The 21,936-nt window shown below is 39.9% G+C and overlaps 1 long non-coding RNA gene across 7 annotated transcripts in view; it reads right to left on the reverse strand.

Moving 5' to 3' along the window:
* The window catches only part of LOC143695160 (uncharacterized), a 53,310-nt gene that overhangs the window by 881 nt on the left and 30,493 nt on the right, over nucleotides 1–21,936 (reverse strand). For 5 of the 7 annotated variants that reach the window (XR_013184130.1, XR_013184132.1, XR_013184131.1 and 2 more), the window contains one exon: nucleotides 713–21,918. This is a non-coding gene — a long non-coding RNA (uncharacterized LOC143695160). Of the gene's footprint in view, nucleotides 1–712; nucleotides 21,919–21,936 lie in introns of those variants that run through there. The other 2 variants (XR_013184129.1, XR_013184126.1) reach the window with 2 other exon arrangements.

Genomic DNA, 21,936 nt, shown 5'->3' on the forward strand with positions numbered 1-21,936 from the left:
GAGGTCATTGTCTCTGTAGACCAAATTGAGGGAGGAAGTGCAGGAATGTGATGCTGATTAAGATACCACATGCTGGGCAGGTATCAGTTTAAACACTTTAGACTGTTACCTGCTCAGCAGGGGAGACCTGAATCCACATTTGATGATTAGACCATATTTATGTCTCAGCTCAGCGAGTTTCTATACATTGGCCTGATGAGCAGAGTGTATAAAACTCACACTGGTGTCTCCATATTCATCAGAGGGGTGAAAAAAATAAAAGTTTCACAGGTATGTAAGATTTCTAAATACGTGGGTGTCCAGGGCCCATTTGCCCCAGACTATTATGGGGAAATGAGATTCCACTCAGTCTGCCCCCTTTCACATTTGGGATGAATCATGCAGCAAACTGAGTCATCTCAAATTAATACTCATTCACAGTTGCACAGGCAACAAAACCAATAATGTGTTGCCTGAAGAAGGGAGGTTCTAGCACATGGAAACTCTGCAGATATAGATACATACACAAATATACGCACATCTATCTATAACCTCTACACGCACACCTATATGGGACCTATGTATAGATGTTTTGCAACTTTGCATGACAAGCAGTAGCTGTGTTGCTTCATATGGTATTTGAAGGTCTCCAATTCTGATTAGCATTCTTGATGGGTTCTTTCAGCATGGTTTACTCAGGAATCCAGGCTTATGCAATCACAGTCTGTGTATGTGTGTACGCGTCTGTCACCATTAGACATCAGATAATTTACACAGGAGAGAGGCATTATGAATGTCCCTAGACCAGGAAAAGCTTCCTGGAGAAATAGCTGCTGTCAGTGTTTTCACCTTAAAGAAACAGAGTGAACCCAGCTATGAGACATGTCTCCACTAAAAATCTTCATTAGGCTTTATTAAATCCTGTACTCATAGAACTGTTTGCTCCATATCTAAAGGATTACTATGAATAAGGAGTCACCAAAGAAGCAAAATGCTACTCATATTTCTTATTAATCTGCTACATTTTTCACTGCAAGAGATTCACTTTTAAAGGTTCTACTTTTCAGTTTACAAAATTCTCCTCTTGGCTATACACAAGTAAGTTTGCCGCTCTGGGCAGAGTTCCGCTTTCAGGATATTGCACTCCCACATGACCAAGACCATCTCACGTCACACAAGGACTAATATTTCTCTTTGGGAGTTAAAGTTGCCCTCCAAATGCTCATGAGTGATTTGTGAGCATTTAGCCCACATGCTCTGTAAAATACAATTCCAGAGAAAGGTCTGATTAGAAGAATTTCTGCTGATGGACCTGAGTGCTCCTTCAGCAACAGCCCATGAAGATTAAGCCCCATAAGGCCTAATTATGAATTTAGGATTTAATATTGTATTTAATATAGGACAGTGGTTTAATTTCTTTTCCTGGTGTTTAATGTTTTGAGGATTATTATATATATATATATATGTGGCCTTGGCACTGGGGTTCACACAAAAAGCAAAGAATTGGGCTGTGCTGTTGCTTACACAGAAAATCCAACTCAAACAGCTGTGATTGCACCTGGAGAAGTCCTGGCTCCTGCCAAAATCCATCTCTGACTTGGAGAGTTACTCTAGTATCCCGTTAGGCATTTGTGCCCATGTACCCACTGCCACAGCTCATTGTTACAGTTGGATCACAGACAATTTACTGGAGTTCTTTTGGGACAAATAATCCAGGGATATGGAGAAACCAGAAAGAGGAAGGGAATTACAGTTTGAATTGCTGATATTTCTAAAGGAAAAACAGCAGTTGCCATGACAATGAAAATGTGAAATATTCAAAGAGGTCAAAATTAAAATACATGATTTACTCTTCACAAAGAAAGTGCTACACACACACATAGCTTGTGGATTCTAGTTTTTCAGATTCAATTTTTAATTTTTTTTCTTTTACATTCAGGACACAATCTCTTGGAGAATCCCTGACTGTTAATACACCTTCAAACTGACCTCTGCTGTGAAGCCCATTTCTGAAATAGGGTCCTTGTGCTTGTTAGTAATTTCTAGAAAATTATAAAAATGTGTCAAACATCTCTAGTCCATCTTTACATCTGTGACTTAATGGGAGTGAACAGGCCTGAAGAGATGGAGAATCCCCAGCTGGGAAAAGATGAGAGCATTTGCTTCTGGAATATTAATATGTTGGCAAACAGAGATGTTTTGGGAAGGACAGACCAACAGTCAGTGCTTTGTGTTTCTTTCTTTTCAGATTCTCTGGAGAGGGAGGGCTGTTTTGTTTTTTATTTTTGTTTTAGTTTTAGCCTCCCTGTAGCATATTCCACTATAGCCACCTTGGCACCTCCTTTCTCTTTGTTTTATGCTTTTGTAAGGAAGACTGGATTGCACCAGAAGATTGACTCTGTATCTCTATAACAAAACTGTTCACAGGCTCCATCCACAAAATTTCAAATTTGACCAAAAAATCCAATACTTTTTGGAATGCTCAAGATACAAAACCAGATTTTATTTTCCCCCTTGTGGTAGCGTACTAAAATGAAAGAAGAGATTGTCATGAAAAAACAAAACAAAATAAAACAAAAACCAACAAAATACCCAGAAACTCCTCCTTCCAGGCTGGGACTGATCTCTGTTTACCTTGGGGGTTGCAGACTGGCAGGAGAACCTGCCATCTGAGCATGGCACGTGCCAAGTTCTCCTTGCAGCCGAGTCCTTGTGCTGTAATTTACTTTCCATGGAACAGGGACGTATCCAGAAGGATCAGTGAGGTGTAAACCTTAAAGTGTACAAGGCCTCTTTTGTTCTGAACTAATAATGTTGTTACTCATGTGTGTCTTAGGTTGGAGATGGCCACGGAAGAGCAGCCAAGTCTCTGCTACCTTCACCCTTGGTCACTGTTCCAGCCGTAGTGGACAGCAACGTTTTTGTCCTCAGGGCCATCAAGAACAGGGCGCTTCAGGAATTCACAAAATCAATAAAGAGTAAAACCATGTGTGAGTGGGAAAAGGGAGGAGAAAGGTCAGCAGAGGGACCAGCCTACCTAATGTCTGGGGCTTGTTCAGTGTGGGGTGGGTGGACTGGGGCAAGGTTTTCTCAGAAGCTCTCCATTTACTGAAATAGGTTGAAGAGGTTGAGCCACTTAAAATCAGGTTAGTTTTAGTTCTTTTGCTGTGCTTGCTCAGGAAATGTCACCGGTGACCCTTACCTGCACTGTATTTTGAAGAGGATGGATTCTGCTCTCTGTGGTGCTGCTGGAAATCCCAACTGCATTAATTGTGCCAGACTCCTCTTGCCTAGATCCTTACCAAATTGTGCATGCATCTCATTCACTGTCACCGGTATAAAACCCAGTTGAATTAATAAGTAATGACTTTGTATGTTCAGCTTTTCAGTTTTGTTTTGTTTTTTTTCAGTCATGTAGAAGGCTGATTACTTTTATTAAGCAACTAACAATTTGCCACCTGAAACCTTTGAACCATTCCTTTAAATTCCTGAATTTGGGGCAAAATATTATGTGCACAACAGACTCAGCTCTTCTTATCTCTATAGCCTGAAGTATTCCAAGTGTTACCTGCTGTACAGTGCATATCTCATTGCAGTACATAGGCTCTGAAGTATGCCAAGTAATAAGCTATAAAGAGAGAAGCAGGACTCAAGCAACACAAGGATGCAAAGCAATATTTTCTCTTGACACTCAAGGTCATGGCATAAAGAAACGTGGAACAAGGGAGCGTCAATTTTCATTGGAGAACAGGGTACAGTGCTGCTGTACCAAGCTAACAGAAATAAATTAATGTGATGGAAAACTTAGAGTATCCTCTTAAAATGTGTTTATAAGTGTGTGAGTGTGCATGCAGGGGGATGATGCTGCATTGCTCTCTATATTTTCATGGCTAGCAGAAACAGGCTGCTCAGACTTAAAAAGAAACACTTTTTAAAGATAATCTGTTCTGTATATGCTATAAATACCAACACACAGTTTTGCAAGGAGCTCTGGGTTAAAGAGCTGAAAGGAAAAAGTATGGTTTGCTGCCCAGTGAATTACTCATCAATACAGTCGTAACTTGTTTGCAATTCCTAACCAAAACATTTACCCAATGTAAATAATAATTTTCTAGAATTGATTATACTTATACCTGGGCCTCTGTAAAGCTGGAAAAACTATTCTTGCATTCTTGCATTCTCTTGACTCCATGGCAGGAGCTATCTGTTTATAGGGAAATAGAAGGAACCTGGTTTGTCTGGTTATAAAGTGTAAATAAGGAGTAAATGCAGAAGAATAGTTGGGTTTCTGATTGTTCTGTGCCCAATTCATCCTGTGAAGGCAATGGAAAATCTTCTGCTGGCTTAGGCAGGGTTTATATCAGTCCCTTAGACATTATCAATCCATCCAGAAGGATTCATAGCATTCACCCTATGGCTCCAACTTACTTTAATTCTTTACCTAACATTTCTGAAAAGCAGATTGTAAGGGAGCATTTCTTTATAGTTAGGAAAAGAACACGGTGCTTAATTTTAATGGAAAACTCTTTTTTAAACACAGACGGATCCTGCTGTGTTTGACAAATATGTTCCAGAAAGAAGCTCAATCTAGATGTTATGTGTAACTTTATCTTATTCCCTTTTGAGCACTACTGTTCTTGCAAAGTGATCTCTCAACTGCCCAAAGTCATTACACTTTTTCCCTTTCACATTGTACCTCTGTAAATGTCAGGCATAACTACATTTTTATTTGCAGAGATACCACTGCTATGAATGAGTAAAAATTTCCTGCTCCCCCGCCTCCTTCTCTTTACCCTGTGCGCTTTCTGCTAATATGATTTGTTGAACAAATTGTTCCATTAATCTGGGGCTGTTTGACAGAGTGAGAAAATAAGTGCCAAAGTGAGAAGATTCACAAGAATCGGAAATCTCAGTCCCTCTTTCTCAAGGTAAATAGTTATTATATCAGGGTGTCAGACTGGTGAAATGGATGTACTTTCATTCTCAGTTTGTAAATGTCACTTTTCCTCAGCCCATCAGGGTGACAAATGAGGTGTGGGTTACAGTAAGAGTTCATTCCTTGACAAAGTTCTTGCTGGTTTATTTCAACGGGAAGGTAACCTCCCCTTTCTGCCCCCCACCCAAAAAGCAGGGGGAGGGGGACACATCTTCAGTCAGGAGAGAAACAAAAAACAAGGCAACTTGGGCTTGAATAACGCCCAAATTGCTCCCATTTGCTGCTAAAATCTGGTGGAGGTTTCTTCAAAAAACAAGTCATGATACACTTTGTTTGCTTTCCTACTCTTTCCTTGCTTGTTGTTTTTAGCAAAGACCCATATGACATACTTTTACTGGTGCTTATGTCAATATTTATTGAACAAGTGGTCAAGAGAGGCCACTTTCTAAGCCCTTTGCTATCTGGTTGTTAATTACCACACTGCAATGTGTTAATGAAGAAGAACACCCACCTCTTTTGACAGGTAATTGATAAGAGATCAGGAGGCCCAATGACTGACAAGGAACATGAAATGGCTTCTTTGATTGCCCCAAAGATCACAACTAGCAAGGAGCTCACATGGCTCCTGGGGAAGCACAGTCACAGGGAGAAGAGAAAAGGATGATCTAAACAATTTGAGCACTAGGTCTTTTTGATTTTTGAGTCTCTGATTACCCTCAAGAAAATAAGATTTGCAGGAGGTCATGAAATGTCTTCCAAGGGTGAACTATTATCTTCAGGACATGTGGGGTTTTTTTTCTCATGATTAAGTAACCATGAAAGAAAGCAGCTCCTGCCAGAATTTGCCATAGCGGTAATTCAGAAAGATATTTGTTTGATGGATTCACCTCTTTTCTTTCAGCTTGTAGCAGCTCTTAGGTTTTAGAATTATCTGGTCACTCAATTTGGGTTCTCATATTGAGAATTGTTTATAGGTTTACTGTTCTTGGTGCTCAAGAACAAAATGTTTTGAAAAAAAAAAAGAGTGATTTTGCAAGAAATTCTGGAGAAAAAGCTGGAAGAAAGTAAACGTGGATGGATTTATTTTTTTTTAGTTTCAAAATGAAATAAACTTTTCTTCAAAAATTAGGAAAACAAGCAAGCTGAATGGAAAATCAGAAACAATCAGCAGACCCTATGTGTATTTTCTCAGAAGCTTATCAAAAGCAATATGTTTCCATGTAACATTTTGCTTTTAGTGAATCAGCATTTTCTGATGAAAATACATTTTATTGCAAAATGTCTGCTCCATTGGCACATAATCCTGCACATGTCATAAGAAATGAAAAGGGTTGAGGGTGAATGGGAACAGGGACCTCCAGATCTGGATCTACTGCTTGAACTGAAAGGCTCCTAAATGAACAGCTATTATAGACTCCTGTGCGTGTTCGAACCCTCAGAGGGAGATATTAATTAAATGCATGTAACATGTTTCTTTTCCTGACTGATAAAATGTCAGGCTTTGAATTAGCTCGACGATGACAATGCTTATGATTCAGAAATGGAAATTTGCTTTTCATTATTAAGAAAACCACTGTACTCCAACACTCACTTGAAAGAATCTATTTCTACCAACACGTCTGCTGTTAAATTCCCATGCTAGAATATTTGTTAGAAATTAACATTAAAATTGAGACTACACATAATCAAAAAAAAATCTAATTTTTTCTCTACATGTACATTTCCCATATATTTATCTGTATAAAACCCAAGTAGCAGATAATAGTGAATTTTGTATGACATCATATGCATTTCAAACAGATCACAGTTTCATCACCGTACAAGTATCTTTTCCTAACAAATCAGGGACTAAAAGGCCGTACTGAAAATAGAAATTTGAAAAAGTAATAGTACCGTGAATAAGAAAAACAAATCACTTCATACTGTGACTTTATTTTTTCTTTAAAATATTCTTCTCTTTTTCTCATCAAGCTTGCTCCTGCACATAAATTGTTCTTTGAAGACCTATTTTCTCTAGTACTGGCTAAAATAAGCAGAACAGTTACAGTCAACAATATTCTGCCCACTTTGCCAGAGCCTTCATAATTTATGTCTAACCTGGATAGGAAAAGCCCTTATAAATTTCAACAAATGTCTCATTAATTAACACCCCATCTCCCTAAGCCACAGAGCAGCTGGTGAAAGGAATTGTGTAGGTTGATTCTGTAGATATAAACTAGGTCAACAAGAGGGATCCATACTCACTATTGCAAGCTGATATTTCTCTGGAGGGTATTAATAGTTTCTCGGATCTTTCAGCTTAGGCTCATAACTATACAAAGTCAACAGTATAAAGCTGCTCAGCCTATGTACTTAAATTAAAGAAAAATAAAATAAAAAAACCCACAATGCATTACAAGGTTTCTTTGCAATCTGATGCAATGGGTAAAATCCTGAAATCCTTCTTTAGGCCTATAGCCAAGACAGTGGGAGGCTTTCTATTGATTTAAATGAACTTTGTATTTCAAATTTTTTCTGGTTAGTACTTGATCATGCAAACTCTTTACTGATTGCACTATATATTCATGGAGAGTCTGAAGTCCTTAGTAAGGCAGCTCTTTCTTCTTGCCTGCATGATAAATTATCTAGAGAGCATTGTTCTCTGCTCATTTCTAAATACTCCTTTAGCCTATTCAGCATGCTAATTTTAGGGCAATTTATTTTTTCTATAACTGTGCATAACTATAATAAAATTAAACTAAAAATATAAGGCTGGACAGCAAGGAATTAATATTACAGGTCTATCTAATGCAAGGACTGAATACAAGGCGGAAAAACGAGAGGAAGAAAATGCCTGGGAAGCATTTCCCTTGCTATAGATGTCTTGCATATGAAAACCTTGTCTGAAGTCATCTGAGGAGGCAGACAGGCAATTTTCACCTATTCTTAGTGTTAGTGTATACTATATCATGATGGGATGCAGGGAAAGGAGAGGAGAATGCAGTGGCTAGCAGGGAAAGATTAGCATACAAAATTTAAGCAGGATCTGATAGCAGGAGGAGGGAGTCAATGGGCAGGCAGAGCAGAGGAAGACTTTTCCACACTGGCAGACTCATTTCAAAAAGGTGCAGAACCAGGAGTGCAAGACCAAAATAAATGATAGCAAGAGGGTGAGCATTTATCAGAAAAGAGGGAGAGCAAGTAGGGGATACAGTAGGATGTGAAAACAGCAAAGCAGTCAGGAGTGAAGCCATAAAGCTCCTTGGAGGAGATAATCCTGCCTCTAGTGAAGTCAATGGGAGTTTTGCCATTGACTTCAACAGGGTCAGGATTTCACCCAGGGAGTGTTAATATGATGTGGAAAGAGATAGGAAGACTGGGGAGATACTCAAGAGAGACAGCAACATGGTCATAGCATATAACATTAGCATATTAATGGCTATGGCTGTTTTATTTTACAGCTCTGTATGAAGCTTAGAGACTATAGGAACTTTAAGAATACTAATATGTCCCTCATTATTAACTAATGCAATGTCAGGAATCCTCCAAATACAGATCCCCTGCCCACCCCTATCTCCCCCTGCAATATCTCATGAGGGAGCTGGAGTCAGACTAATTTTGGTATTAAAAAAAAAATTCAGAACAAATATCATTGTGTCCAGTAAGCCGAATGTATTGATTGAATCCAAGCTGACCACAAAATTTAATTGCAGGTCCTGAATTATTTGAGGTTAGGAAAAGTTACATTATAGTTTCTGAGTTAAGCTAAATAGATCAAGACTTTTTATCTTGTAAAAGAACAACCTAGAAGAGGGATAAGGAGGTCAGAGATAGGTCTTTAACATACTGACTGGCCTGGAAATGGCAAATAGATAATGAATGTTCACTGTCTCTAGTAATGCAAGATTTAAAAGTCATCAAAGGAAACTAGCACAGGGTATATTCAAAATGTACAAGACTTCTGTCTGCGTAGCACAAAGGCAACTTGCAAATTCCTTGCAAAAAGATTTAGGGGTGGTTGTATAGCTTCAAAAACAATCTATGGAGAAATTCATGGAAGAAAAACACACTGAGAGTTATTCAATGCATAGAGAGCTTTTGTTTAAGGAGTTTCTGGGCCATGGGGATTTTTTTTCTGAAAAGCACAGAAGTTTAGAAAAATATGCTTGCATTGTTCCCAGGCTATCTACTTATATCCAAATCCAGAGAGCACACACATTTATACAACTCTTAGGTCCAACATGGTGCAGGAATTCTCTATTCTAAGGCAAGAGAGGCAGATTTATTTACATAAAGTCCACATTTCTGTTTTTTCCATTTTTTTATTTAAATATTCTGGGAGTACCAGGTAAGGGATAAAACTGTCTGCAGATAAAGGTTGGGTTTGTCAGAATAACTCCACTGGGCAGCTCTGGAAGGTTTAGCTCTGCCACTGCTCACTAAAAGGAGACAAGGATGCCAAGAAATCAGCAGCTTTGTTGGCTGGGATTTTGCCTTCTACTGGAAATTCACTTAGGAGCTAATCCAAAGCCAACTAAGTCAATGAAAAACTCCCATTAATTTTAATGGGTTTGGGATCAGGCCCTTAAATCATATGTAGGCAGCTAAATCTGCCAGTCCTTTAAAGCTGCATAAATTTACCTGCTATTCCCCAAAGCACAAATGCATCCCTCCAACACCTGTCTGACAGAACTATTGCATATAATAAGAAAACCTTCCAGAATCACAAGTAAGCTGTGAACACCAGCCTGCCACCAATCTCTTCTGATGCTGAGGTAGTTAGTACCTGGGACTGCTAAAAAACCATAATCAGGGATGGGACTGAGATATGAAATACAAGTATTCCATCTGCTTAAGCTGAGCAGCTCACAAAACATTAGCCAACTGCTAAGTTGCTGCTTTTCTACAAACTGAGTCATCCTCATCACACATTACACTGGGTTTTAAATGATTGACAGGAAAAAAAGCTAAGAGAAGCAGCTATTTCTTTACATTTAGCTGGTTTGTCAGGGCATTTGAAAACTTCTGGATTAAGGTGAAAATGCTTAAGGATTAAGTGGGGAGTGAAGGGAAAGGGAATGAAAACATTTTAGTGCTGTGAATTTAGAAGTCAAGCAGACATGCTCAGGAGAGCTAGCAAGACCTTTACCAATATGCTGTATCTAATCAACAATATCATTTAGAGTTTTCCTCTTTATGGAGGAGAAAAAAAGTAATGCTTGAAGGTTTCTCTAGCCAGCGCTCTATCTCATCAGGGCCTTAATACACTCAGCGTGTGTTTTGCAAAATGAGATTTTGCAAAAATCAGGGTCACCCCTTGCACCCAGGCAAGAGGTATTAAAAGATATTCATCTTTACAAAGAGTGTCCTGAAATGATGGAAATAAATATAAGTCTCAAGAACTTTTGAGAGAGTTACCAGAGGCTCGATCACACCAGACAGTTGTGAATCATAACCAGAGATGTCTGGGAATGTATTATTGAAATGAAAGTGCTGATATTGATAATATTTGCATTTAAAAGACTACTGTGAATTGTTTTAATGCTCCTCATCACATGAATAACAGACAAAAAGGAGGTGCCTTTCTGTACTCTTAATTTCTTTGCACTGTGGTAGTCAAAAGGTGGCTTGAGGGGGTCAGGAAATAATGATTTGATTCCTTGGCCTATTGCATGTCTCTGGTAATGCTTTGAGTACTTGGTTTTCTGTGCTTATTTTCCTATATAATATTTTTGGGCAGAAAATTTAAAAAAGAGAGAAGAAAAATCACATATGATCAATTTTACAGAGAATACTGGATAGTTCTATCACATAGCAGGAGATTAAAACATCTTCCACTAGCCATGGAAGCTTGGTTTGGAGGACTATAGGAAAAATTAGGGAAGTTTTTCAAATGCTTGAAGTAAGTTTAAAGACCCCAGAGAGGAAAAAGGCAAGTAGGAAGAACAAGAAGATTTAACATTATCACTTGTAGGAAGCTGTTTCTTTTGTAGAGACCCCCAGAGCTGAGGGAAAAAAAAAAAAAAAAAGGAAATAGTGAATCATTAATTCTCAGCTCAGTTGTTTTCTTTCATGTTTACTATTCACAGTAAGTATTTTATGCCCATTCTGGGACTGGAAACGTTTATATACACAGTAGCAGCAGCATCAGCATCATAATAACTGAATAATTTATATTTTTTAAAAAAACCTTGCACATTTTATAAAACAGTGTACAGGTATTGTTGCGCTTGCTCATGTAAAGCTCCACAGCAAATCTCTGCCTAGAAAATGTCCCAATGTTTTAGGGGAAAAAATGATACTTAGCTAAAGACAATTACCACCTATAAATAAAAAGTCTGAGGTAATTTCAGCTTATTGGTAAAGATTGATGCATGCAGCACACAAAAGTAGCAGTTATGATTCAGGCCTCTCTCCATCACAACTCTGATTATTTCTGAATTTTCTTCCTGTGACAGTACCTGAAGCTACCAGGCAGCTCAGATTTTGGGTGGTGTGGCTGCCAGGTTCCAAGCAGCAGTGCTGATTTCCCTACTGCTCCTCACAGCCTTGCATGGCCCAGTTGGTTCAAGGGTCTGACTGGAAATTCTTCTGCTCTCATGGCAGAGATGTAGAAATATGCTTCAAGGAAGAAGAACTATCCTGAGGATGTCCCAGAGATGGCATGTTCGCTCTGAAACTTGCTTCCCTTCAAGCCCAAGACAACAAAAATTCCTTGGTTGTCTCCGACCAGCATGAGCTTATGGGCACACCATTGCAACAGGCATCCTCCACTGAGCACCAGTTCAGGGGCAGCTTTTTCAGAAAAGAGGATACAGAAATTAGACTGATCCTTCTACCCCCTCCAAAAGCCCAGCCTGATATGTGCATGCCAACGTGTTTGTTGGATTTAATTTTTTGAGGTACCTGCTTAAAATAAGGAGGGCAAAAAAAGCCCATACTAGGGGCTTGAAACATTACATAAACTGGATTTACTGATCATCCAGTCTGCACCCTTCCAAGCCCTGTAAAATACATGTAGGTTAACATTATTAAATCCCACTTAAAAATAGGTTGGTTTTGTTAAGTGTGGCATGATTTTTACTGGGTGTTCTGCTCGCCTGGATTCTGGACCTCAGGGAGCACGTGTAGGTACACGTGTCACTGGCTGATGTAGCCACCTGGCTGCAACCCTCCATCAAGTTCTTAGCCATTCCCACTTATTAGGAGACACGGTTTTTTCTTATTTTAATCTGCACATTGCACATGCATTTAATTTTACATAAAAATGCATGCATAATTAGGCATAGCAGCGATGAAACATTCCCATTTGGAAATGTCCTGCCCAAACCCACACAATTCAGTGTCACATTTGGTACCAAGGTTTTTTAGTACATGACAGCCCATTATCCATTAGTTTTGAATCTCTTCTGTTAAATGCCTTGTTTCGGTTAGAAACTGCACAGTAGGAAATTAAAACATGTTGATAGATTGGAAAGTTATTAAGCTTCCTTGCAGTGTTAAACAAGAATTTACAAGAATTCGCTCTCCAGATTTATCAGGGATATATTTACAGTACTTGAGTAAGTGTGAATATTACTCACTGGAGATATTTAGTCACATACTGTATCTCTCTGAAGGGAGACCATATTGCATTAAATGTCTCCACCATGTTCTGTAATTTGAAAGATAAATCCTTGAGTGCTGATTAGTCATATATTGATACAGAACATCTATTATTTTGGGTCTATAAGAAGATTTTCATCTCTGTAATATTAATTTCTTGGCTATCATCATGCTTTTTCTTAGCAACCATCTTTCATTATCATAACTCAGGCCACTCGATATTGTTAAATTTCCTCATGTACAGTGCCAGAAATGGCATTGCAGGTGGGGGAGGTAAATCTTACTTAAATTAAATGGTTTGGTGTGGGCTTAAAACAAGAGCAGATATTGCTAAGGTTTTGTGTGAAGTTTTTCCAGTGACACATTTTGTGGCATTAAGGAAAAAGCTCAGACTCACAGGGACTCCATTTCTACATCCGAAAACTGGGTTGTAATGTAATTTCCCACTGATATGGGGAGATGTTGTTTTTATTCCCAAATTATTATGTAATATATTAGTTAAAATGGGGTCCAATTGCTAAGAACAAAAATAGCATTTAGCACCTCGACTCCCACTGAATTCAAGTATCTGACTCTGCTTGGGTATCTGGTAAGGAAAAAAAAATAGGTGCTCTGTCTTGCATGTGTATTTCTGTCTAGTTATGAAATACAGGCAGCAATGGTGACCAGAATAAAAACTTCAATTTACCAAAAGAAAAGATAAAATAATTTTGATGGTTTTGTAGGTAGTGAGAAATATCAACTATCTCTGATACACATGAGCTTTACTCAATACTCAAAGCCAAAATAGCTCTCGTAGTCCCATAGCTCAAAGTTGAAGTTAGGAGCAATTTTTAAGCATTGATTTTTGACTAACCATCAGTGTAGCACTAGATTTTTCTGTCTTTAAATCACAGCTGGGAATGGTATTCTCAAAATACTATGGTTGAGTAAGAATCGAACGAAGTTCCATGGAAAGTTACTTTTCACAATGCAATATTGTTCCTATACATTAGAGAAATATCAGTTCTCCTCGTCTGTCTTCAGCCCACTTGTCAGGAGAAAAAATTGTCATGTTTTCAGGTTTTCTCTTTTTTTTTTTCCTCCTTTCCATTAAAAAGCAAACGAACAAAATCCCCAGAAAAATAACTGCCCACTAACAAAATCCACCCAGGGCCCCTAGTTTACTCCTCTCCAATGTAAATGTTTTGCAAGTGTTTCAGCAAGAGGAAGATTTACTTTTTTTTTTCCTGGACAACAAACACAGCCAAGGTATTTGGTGCCCTGATACTGCCCTGCTAACACCTCTCAGCTGTGGGACAGAGGGACTCGGACCCAGGATCTCATCCCTGTGCCTTCCCAACCCTCCTCTCTCCCAGGCAGCAATGATCACCACAGCATAGGCAGCTCCACATCTTTTGTGATCAGAGAAGCTGCTCTAACACCAGCAATTAATTTCTCCTATTGGGACATCAGGGGCTTCAAACAGTTCACAAGCACGGCAAAATAGATGGCAAGACTCCAATTTTCTTCCATGAACTTTCTAGGTCAGAAATCAGGTTTTAAGGGCACAGGAGATCATACTGTCTGGCTTGCTCTATAATCCTGGAAAAGAGACCTGTCCTAGGCTGACCAGCTTGTGAATCGAGGCCACTGTTTTTTCTTTAGTTGGCCCTGCAGAAAAAATAGATTTTTCTTTGAGCTCAATGCTCAGAATTCCTATGGAAATAAAAAGGTGAAAAAAGGGAATGGAAATAAAAAGGAAACGGAAATGGAGGGGGAAGGGAAAGGGAAAGGAAAAAAAGAGGTGAAGGGGAAGAGAAAGTGGAAGGAAAGGGGGGAATGAAATAATTTCTACTGTGTTAAACGCAGCTGGATATGAGCCTGCCATAATTTCACACACAAATCTTAACCTTTCCTCCCTCAGCTCGACCAGACTCCTGTAGTTCACAAAATGTTATCACAAGCGAGTTGAGCTGGCTGCACACTCACGGCCCTAGGAGCATTCAGACCAGTATGAGACAAACCAGCTGTGCCAAATCCTGAGCTGAAGCACTGCCATGAGGTTCATCTGGTTTAGATCAAAGGGCTATAGGGCGACTCTCATCAGAAAGTGCTGGGAATAGGAGACCTTAAACCTTTTGATTCCCGCAGTCCCTCAACCTCCAGATAAATTAAAATATTTAATCAAAATCTAATGGCAGTGATCTTGTTTGTAGAAATGCTTTATTATCCCGTGCATTTTAACCACAATCTGTCTGGTTCCTAATGCGACCTAAAGAACTAGTCGGCATTTATTACAAATGCAAGGCAGAAAGCTTCTGGCTCAGCAATTAATCACTGACATGGAGGAATTTCTTCTCTCCAGGTGGGGAACCCATCCAAAAACTAAGAAAAATAATCGGGCTAATTAATTCTTATCTGCAAAGAGCAATTAGATAAATGACCTAAAAACAGGCCTGTCACCCCTAGTGAGGTGCTCGGCTTCTAAATAGAATAATGTCTCTTTGCCAGGCCATCTCTGCAGTGAAATGGAGATCACAGGGAGGAAGGGGAAAAGACAGCATGTGGGGAGGGAATGGACTGATAGGGGAGTAGGTTAATTAGAGCTGAGACCAGCCATTGATATAAAAAAAAATTAAACCAAAGCTCTGCACTCGGGTAGATTTGCTATGATCCCATCACCTTCACAGCTCTGCCTTTGTGCAGCCAGAGGTACCAAGGAGAATGAAGCCATGTCTCCAAGCTACCTTTGAAGAGGAAAACCACTCACCAGGCTTGTCCACCACTGCATTGCATTTCACCTTGGTGAGTGGCATCCCTGACATGGCATCCTTATTAACTCTGAACTGTGTGTCTGCAGCATGGAACGATGGCGCCAAAGTGAGATGCAGAGTACTCTGCTTCAATTAGTTTGCTCCAGCAGACTTCTTCTGGTTTAGTTAGGAAATATGCAATGCAGAAACCTTCAGAATGAGACAAATTAATCTAAGCAGCAAAAGTGAGACGGCAGTAAGTGCATTTGTACAGCAGACCTTTGTTCATCTGTGCATCCCCAACAAAATCTTGCTGTCCTTTCAGACGTCTCATAACCAGGCAAAAAAACAGGAAGATAATCAAAAGAGGAGAGAAAGGGCTTTGGGACATATTAGGATAATATTAAGAATTTGTTTTTGCTTTCCTGTTCACAATTAAGTTCCTTGCTCAGTGGCACAAGGTATCTTTTCCCTGATCCTGCTGTTCTGCTTACTTATGTCATGACACCATGCCATGTCCGATGGCAGGAGACAAAGGGACACATTGAAGAAATTGATTCAGGCTTATTGAAGTATTTACAGAAATAAGCCTAAATGACCAGACATAAAATACTGCAGCAGTCAGATTAAAACAATCCACTCCAGTTATAGTTAATCAGGGCTTTAGCCTCCAAGGAACTGATTTGAGACTAACAAAGTGTTTTCCAGCTCCCAAACCCCATGCCAATCACGTTACTCCTGCCTTGGAGCTGTTAACAATACCAAATACAAAAGTAAATGCAAGTCTGCAGATAGTTTTACTGTTTCCAATATCCAAAGCTTCTTACAGTAAAAAAGAAAGACTAAAAAAATTATCATCCCCAGGGCTACAGATGCTGGTAAGAGACCTTTGTCTCTGTCTGAAACCTTGTGTGACCAAGGTTCTTATAATTTATACAAAGCAGATGCCTGCTTAAATGCTTTACTCAAAGCTGTCATGGCCCCTACATCCAAGCAGTTAACAATAAATTACAAGGACTAATGGATTAGATTAAGATGCATGAAAACATTGTATATATTCTGAAGAATGATACTTCACCTACCAAAAAAAAAACAAACACCACAAAAAAACCTCACTGCTGTGAATGTTTGGAAAGGAAAAGAGATATATATTCCAGTTAAGTACTTTGCTGCTTGCATTGGCTGAAATGCGGCGGCACAACAAAAGCAACCATCTGTGTTTAAACACAAAGGAAGAGACAAGCAAGTCTGTGTCAGTTTAAATTTATATTTTCCCCCGATGATGCTAATGTGAGGTTTAAGGCAGAGCAGAGCCCACAGGATGCCTAAGGATGTTTCTGGAAGATGAATGCATGTGTGGAAGATGGACAGCTCAGGTCCAGGTGTGAGCTTCTGCAGGACTGGGGATGTTCTGGGGAGAAGGTTTGCTGCAGGAGGAGGATTCCTTCCTGAGCTTATGTCCACTCGTAAACTTTGCCACAATTCAGAAAATAAAGATGAATAAGTTTCAGTTTGTACTTTTTGCGGCATATTAAAATGGACAAGGCTCCAGGCACAGGCTGTTGAGGCGGGCTAATTGGAAGATTACTCCAATATCCTCTCTTCATGTTTTTGCAAAGATGCAGGAAAGTTCTCAAGAACTGTAAATTCAGACATGGCTGCAGTTCAGAGTGGATACTTGCTAATACTGCTGCATAATAGAAGAACTGGGAGTATCTGAAAATAACACAGGAATAATTGGAAAAGTAGCTTGGAAATTTGCAGGCCAATTGGTGTTTACAAGAAAAGCCAGTGGCACATTATCCAAACATCAGAATAGAAGGATGGAATGATGCAAATCAACACAGATTCACTAATAATTTAATTAAATTTAGTAAAGAAAAAAACCAAGTGTGAAAACATCCGAACTGCAGTTTTCCTGCCAAAGTTCTTCCCTTTTATTTCTGAGCCTGCTTTGGCTCTATCAAGAAGAGCCAAACCAAGGCTCATTCTTATCTAGAGTATGTTGACTGCACCGTATTGGTAATATTCATTCACACAATAAAACTGGAGCTACCTAAAATTGAGAAATTTGGGTGCAGCTGGCACATCAATGTCCCCAACCCACTGCAAATGTCTGCAAGGGCTGTTTTCTCTATATGTACCCTGTACAAGGATTGAGAGTCAGGAGAAATACCTTTTTTTTTTTTTTTTTTTTTATCTTTCAGCCAACTCACTTATGTTTAATTTATACAGAAATAGGTACAGCCTCCTTCAGCACCAGAGCATTAGGGTGTTTTTAATGAATAACTTGCAAGAAACAGTCACCTGCTAACAGGTCAGCCTCCCTTTTGTGTTTCATTCTAGTTTCATTAGTAAAGAAAAAAAGGCCTTTGATTGGATTAATGGAAATAGAACCACAGGGTTTAAATTATAAAGTATCCAGTGGTTATTTCTAGTAGCTCCTACTTTCAACTGGGATCATGATTTTTATCATCTCAGGCTCAAAGCTTTTGTGTTTGACTGCCTTGGACTGCAACATGGAAAGGTTTTGCTTTAGCAGAAATCACATTTCATCTTTCTCTCTTCAGTGATGCAGCTAAACAGCCCCTGGCTTTAAGGCTATCACCCCTACTTGATCCCTGAGCTGCTGGGGTTGCTCTCGACAGAAACTTCTGAGCAGACTCCCTTTGGTTGTTTGCTTTTTTCTCCCCTCTACTCTCCTCCTCCTCATATCCCTGCACCACCACCTTCCAGCGAGGGGCTATTTTTATTTATGTATTTATTTCTTTCCATTGAAACTGCAATGTCTGGAGGTGGCTACAGGCAGGACACGGAGCCATATGCTCTGCCTAACTTATATAAACAGCGTCCTGGGTGACAGCCTTTCCTGGCCCATCTGCAGCTGCCAGGGAATCCATTATTTTTCTGGTCCCTGGGGAGAAAAAGTTCTTGAGCATCATTACTCCTAGGCAAATGTAACTGACTCTACCATGCACCCTAATTTGCTTGCCATAATTATAGGTCGCTCACCCCCCTTTGCTATTTATAAACCTTTTTTATTTATTTTTTGTACTTATCAATAATGAATGGAGGCTAGTGAATCATGGGGCTGTAAATTTGAATATTATGAAAATGCTAATAACAAGGTATCATAGGCAGCAGCACCCAGGTCTTATCAGCTGGTCAGATGCTCTATTAAGCAGCCAGTGAGGAGTTCAAGCAAATTGGTTATGTTAATGTCCTGTAGTACTTGGGGAAGACGAGGAGTTAGCAATTAATTTTTTTTTTCCTTCTTCTTCCCAGGCTGCAAGCCGACAAGGCAAATTTATATTCCTCCTATTCTATGGGACCCCAGCTCGCAAGGGGGGCAAGGTGAAAATGCAGGAGCCTACCAAGAGCTTTCTGAGATCTAATTGAATGGTGCAACTGTAAAAGCTGCTGGGAGGGCAAAGGGCTGAGCAAGGAATAAATAAAGAAATATATAAATAAGCAAGCAAGCCCCAAAACAATGGGAATGAGGCATTCTTCCCCATTCATTCAGCTGACAGTGCTTTTGCAACTTAAACCTGTTTTATTAATTATGTTTGACATTTCCTTAATTAGTTTCATTTACATCCCATCAGCCCCTACCAGACGATTGCCCCATACATCATTTCACCAGAGGACTGAGATGCCTACAGAATTACAAAAACACCCCCCTCACTGCAAACCCCAGTAACTCATCACTGTATATTTCACGGATTTTGAGAATTAATCTTCTCACCTCCTATTTCTCTTTAAAAAAAATATGTGGACATTTCATCTTTTTTTTTTAATTAATATGAATTTTTCAAAGGATTGTGATGCAGGACTAAATTTCTAGTTTCCTTCCATACATACAATTTGCTTTGTTTCACAGTTCTTATGTATCCTGACATTGACAAAATATGGACTCTAGTGAAGGATCCAATTCCATGGACTCTGCCTTGGCTCCAGAGCCTCGCTAATAACCCCCGTGCTTTTCCCAGTTAGCTCTAGAAACTCACAATATTTTAATTTATGGAGAGATTCTTGCTGCCCCCACAGTTGATATGCAGTTTTCCATATATTGATTAATTTCCACAGAAGCCACGACAGACTTTTTACAACTTTAGTAAGAATGAAAGGATTTTTTTTTGTTGTTGTTTCATGCCATTGCTCAGAGCTCTGGCGTGTTTGTCCTACCTCTCTCTCCATCCCCTCCAGGGGCTGGTGCGTGTGCTGTCACTCTGCACACTGAGCAGCCAGACACAGGACTGGCATTAGAGGCAGGCATTTTAGAAGCACACCCTATTTTAAAATCAGCTCAGTGCATTGTGCAGAGAGCAGAGCGAGTCACAGCTCAGCACGAGGAGCACGGAGTGCTTTCAGTCTGGAAGCTGCACAGCCAAAAATCACACGGTGCTGCCTGAGGAAATCCAATCTCCTGCAGGAGCAGAGCCCTGCATGCCCGACCTGGGAGCCACCTGGCAGGAGGCAGGACCTGCTGCCCACTCGGGCTGTCAGGTGTCTGGTGCAGAACGTGGCTCTGCTGTCCAGCACTGGGCACACAGAGACTGCCTGATCCTGACTGGGGTAAAGTGACAACCTGTTTTTGCTAATCCCAGAACGTGCTACCAGGAGCTGTCATTTCAGAGTCATCACACTCTCTGTTGATATCACTGAAGTTAATCATGCAGAAGGAAAAAGCTTGTATTAAAGCAGATAATTATTCCCCAATTCCTTAATAATGCATGCAAAGGAAAGTGATTCTTATTGTCTTGGCAAACTGTGGTATTTCAGCACATTTTTTGTTTAATATTGTTACCCAGGTATCTTTCCTCCTTTACACCACCTAGATCAGGGTTGTTACACTGTACAGTGTCTGAGAGGTTTCTTTACTGTGAACTGCTATATACCTTATACTCAGCCCATACTTACGTTGTAACATTGGCACAGTGGGAGCTAATTGACATAAGTAACCAGGTTATCTTGATTGATTTGAGAAGTTCATCCAATTAAAAAGGCAGCTGAGGAGATGTTGTCCCTATCCAACCACTTACCCTTGCAAGGGCTGTCCAGATCTGTGTGTAACAGCAGCACAGGGATCTGCCAGCTCAAGCCCTCCCAATACAAATACCAGATGGACTTACAAGCCCCAATAAAAGAAATATTAATGCAACATATGGAAATATATTCACTAAAAGAAACAGACTCAAAGAAATATTGATGTGCTTGCTTTCTCAGTGGGACTCATTTGCTAGGGCAGAGCTTGCTGCAGTCTCTTAACCACATTTCTCAGCCCTTTTGGCTCTGGGGCCAGGTCACATGAAGCCAGGCAGATATTTCTGAGCTTTCAACAGGATCCAGATGTCACAGATGCTCCTGGTGCTCTGTCCTCTCCAACCTTCACATAGATGGCCCTAGCCTGGGTTATAACCAACTGTCTCCTCAAATTAAGCCTGCCCAAAACTTTAAGCCTTCACTGTAATAAAATTCTCTCAGCCCTCAACCCTCGGAGGGGAGGCAGAGGGGAGAAGATGGGGGAATAACGTTCTCATTTCACCTCAGAGGTTATTACATCTGTGCTTTGGGAAGCAACAGACATCAGGGCTAGAGTTCCACAGTTGGACTAGACATAGAGAAAAAATCTCGCAATTTGTTCTGAAACCAGAGAGATTTCATCCTGTTTTGGAAGCCTTCCAGGTAAAAGCCATGTCTGGGACCCTCTCCAGATTTTCTGCAAAGCACTGGCTGTTTCATTTCCAGATCATTTCAACCCTCAAGATCAAAGGGAGCCTGATTTTAAAAGCAGGAATTAAGTACTGGTGAAGGAGAAGGCAGTTTTAACTTTGCTGTAACCATACACACAATTCACAGAGGAGTTTCATCAAAAAGTTTGGGGGGGTTGCTGGTTTTGTTTTGTTGTTTGTTTCTTGCTTCATTCCTTTCCTTGTTCTCTCTTATCTGTGATCCAAGCATTTCCCCAAGACACTGCAAGAACATGGGTGTGAGAGGAATACGGAGCAGATTGTAGGGAAAAGGCTGATAAGTCCCATTCAAAATTTGCTGGTGTTTTTCTTTCCCAAGAATTCAGCTCAGAAGCTGTTCAGAGGAAATTTGGAGAGATGAAGATGGGGGATGAAATACCTATCCCTGTGGGACCACAAACAGCCCTGGGTGTTCTTTGGGCTCTGGCTTCATAAAGTGGTTCTTTTTGAGTGAGGTTGGCTCCTTTTTAATAATGTCCTCTTCTGTCATTGATGCTATTTCATGGCAGGTTAACCTCAAAGGGTTTAGATCATTTCCCAGCTTTCCTGTTTGGATTCCACTACAAACACATGAACACAAACCCCAGACCCTCCAGTTCAATTAGGAATAGTTAAAAACCTCCACTAAAGTAGTTTGGTAGATTTATCAGATGCTGCTGGGGCTTCAGATTTATCTCAAATAGCATCAAATGACCAAAAAAGAAAAAAAAGTCAAAATATTTTTCTGTCACATGCTGTCATACATTGTCAGGGAACCTTGTGCTGTAGCTGCAGTGAAGTTGAATCTGATTAAAAGATCAGCAAACAAGGCAGGTTGAGGGGAATTTGATCTCATCATTGCTATGCCTGGAAATACCTGTCATCTTCTAGGCTGTCCTGCACTGTGACGCTCTTTCTTATCCAGTTTGCCAATGGACATTCATGGTGACATTCTCTGCAAGAAAAAAGGGGA

The sequence above is a fragment of the Agelaius phoeniceus genome, chromosome 13, assembly GCF_051311805.1.
Source record: "Agelaius phoeniceus isolate bAgePho1 chromosome 13, bAgePho1.hap1, whole genome shotgun sequence".
Classification (NCBI taxonomy): domain Eukaryota; kingdom Metazoa; phylum Chordata; class Aves; order Passeriformes; family Icteridae; genus Agelaius; species Agelaius phoeniceus.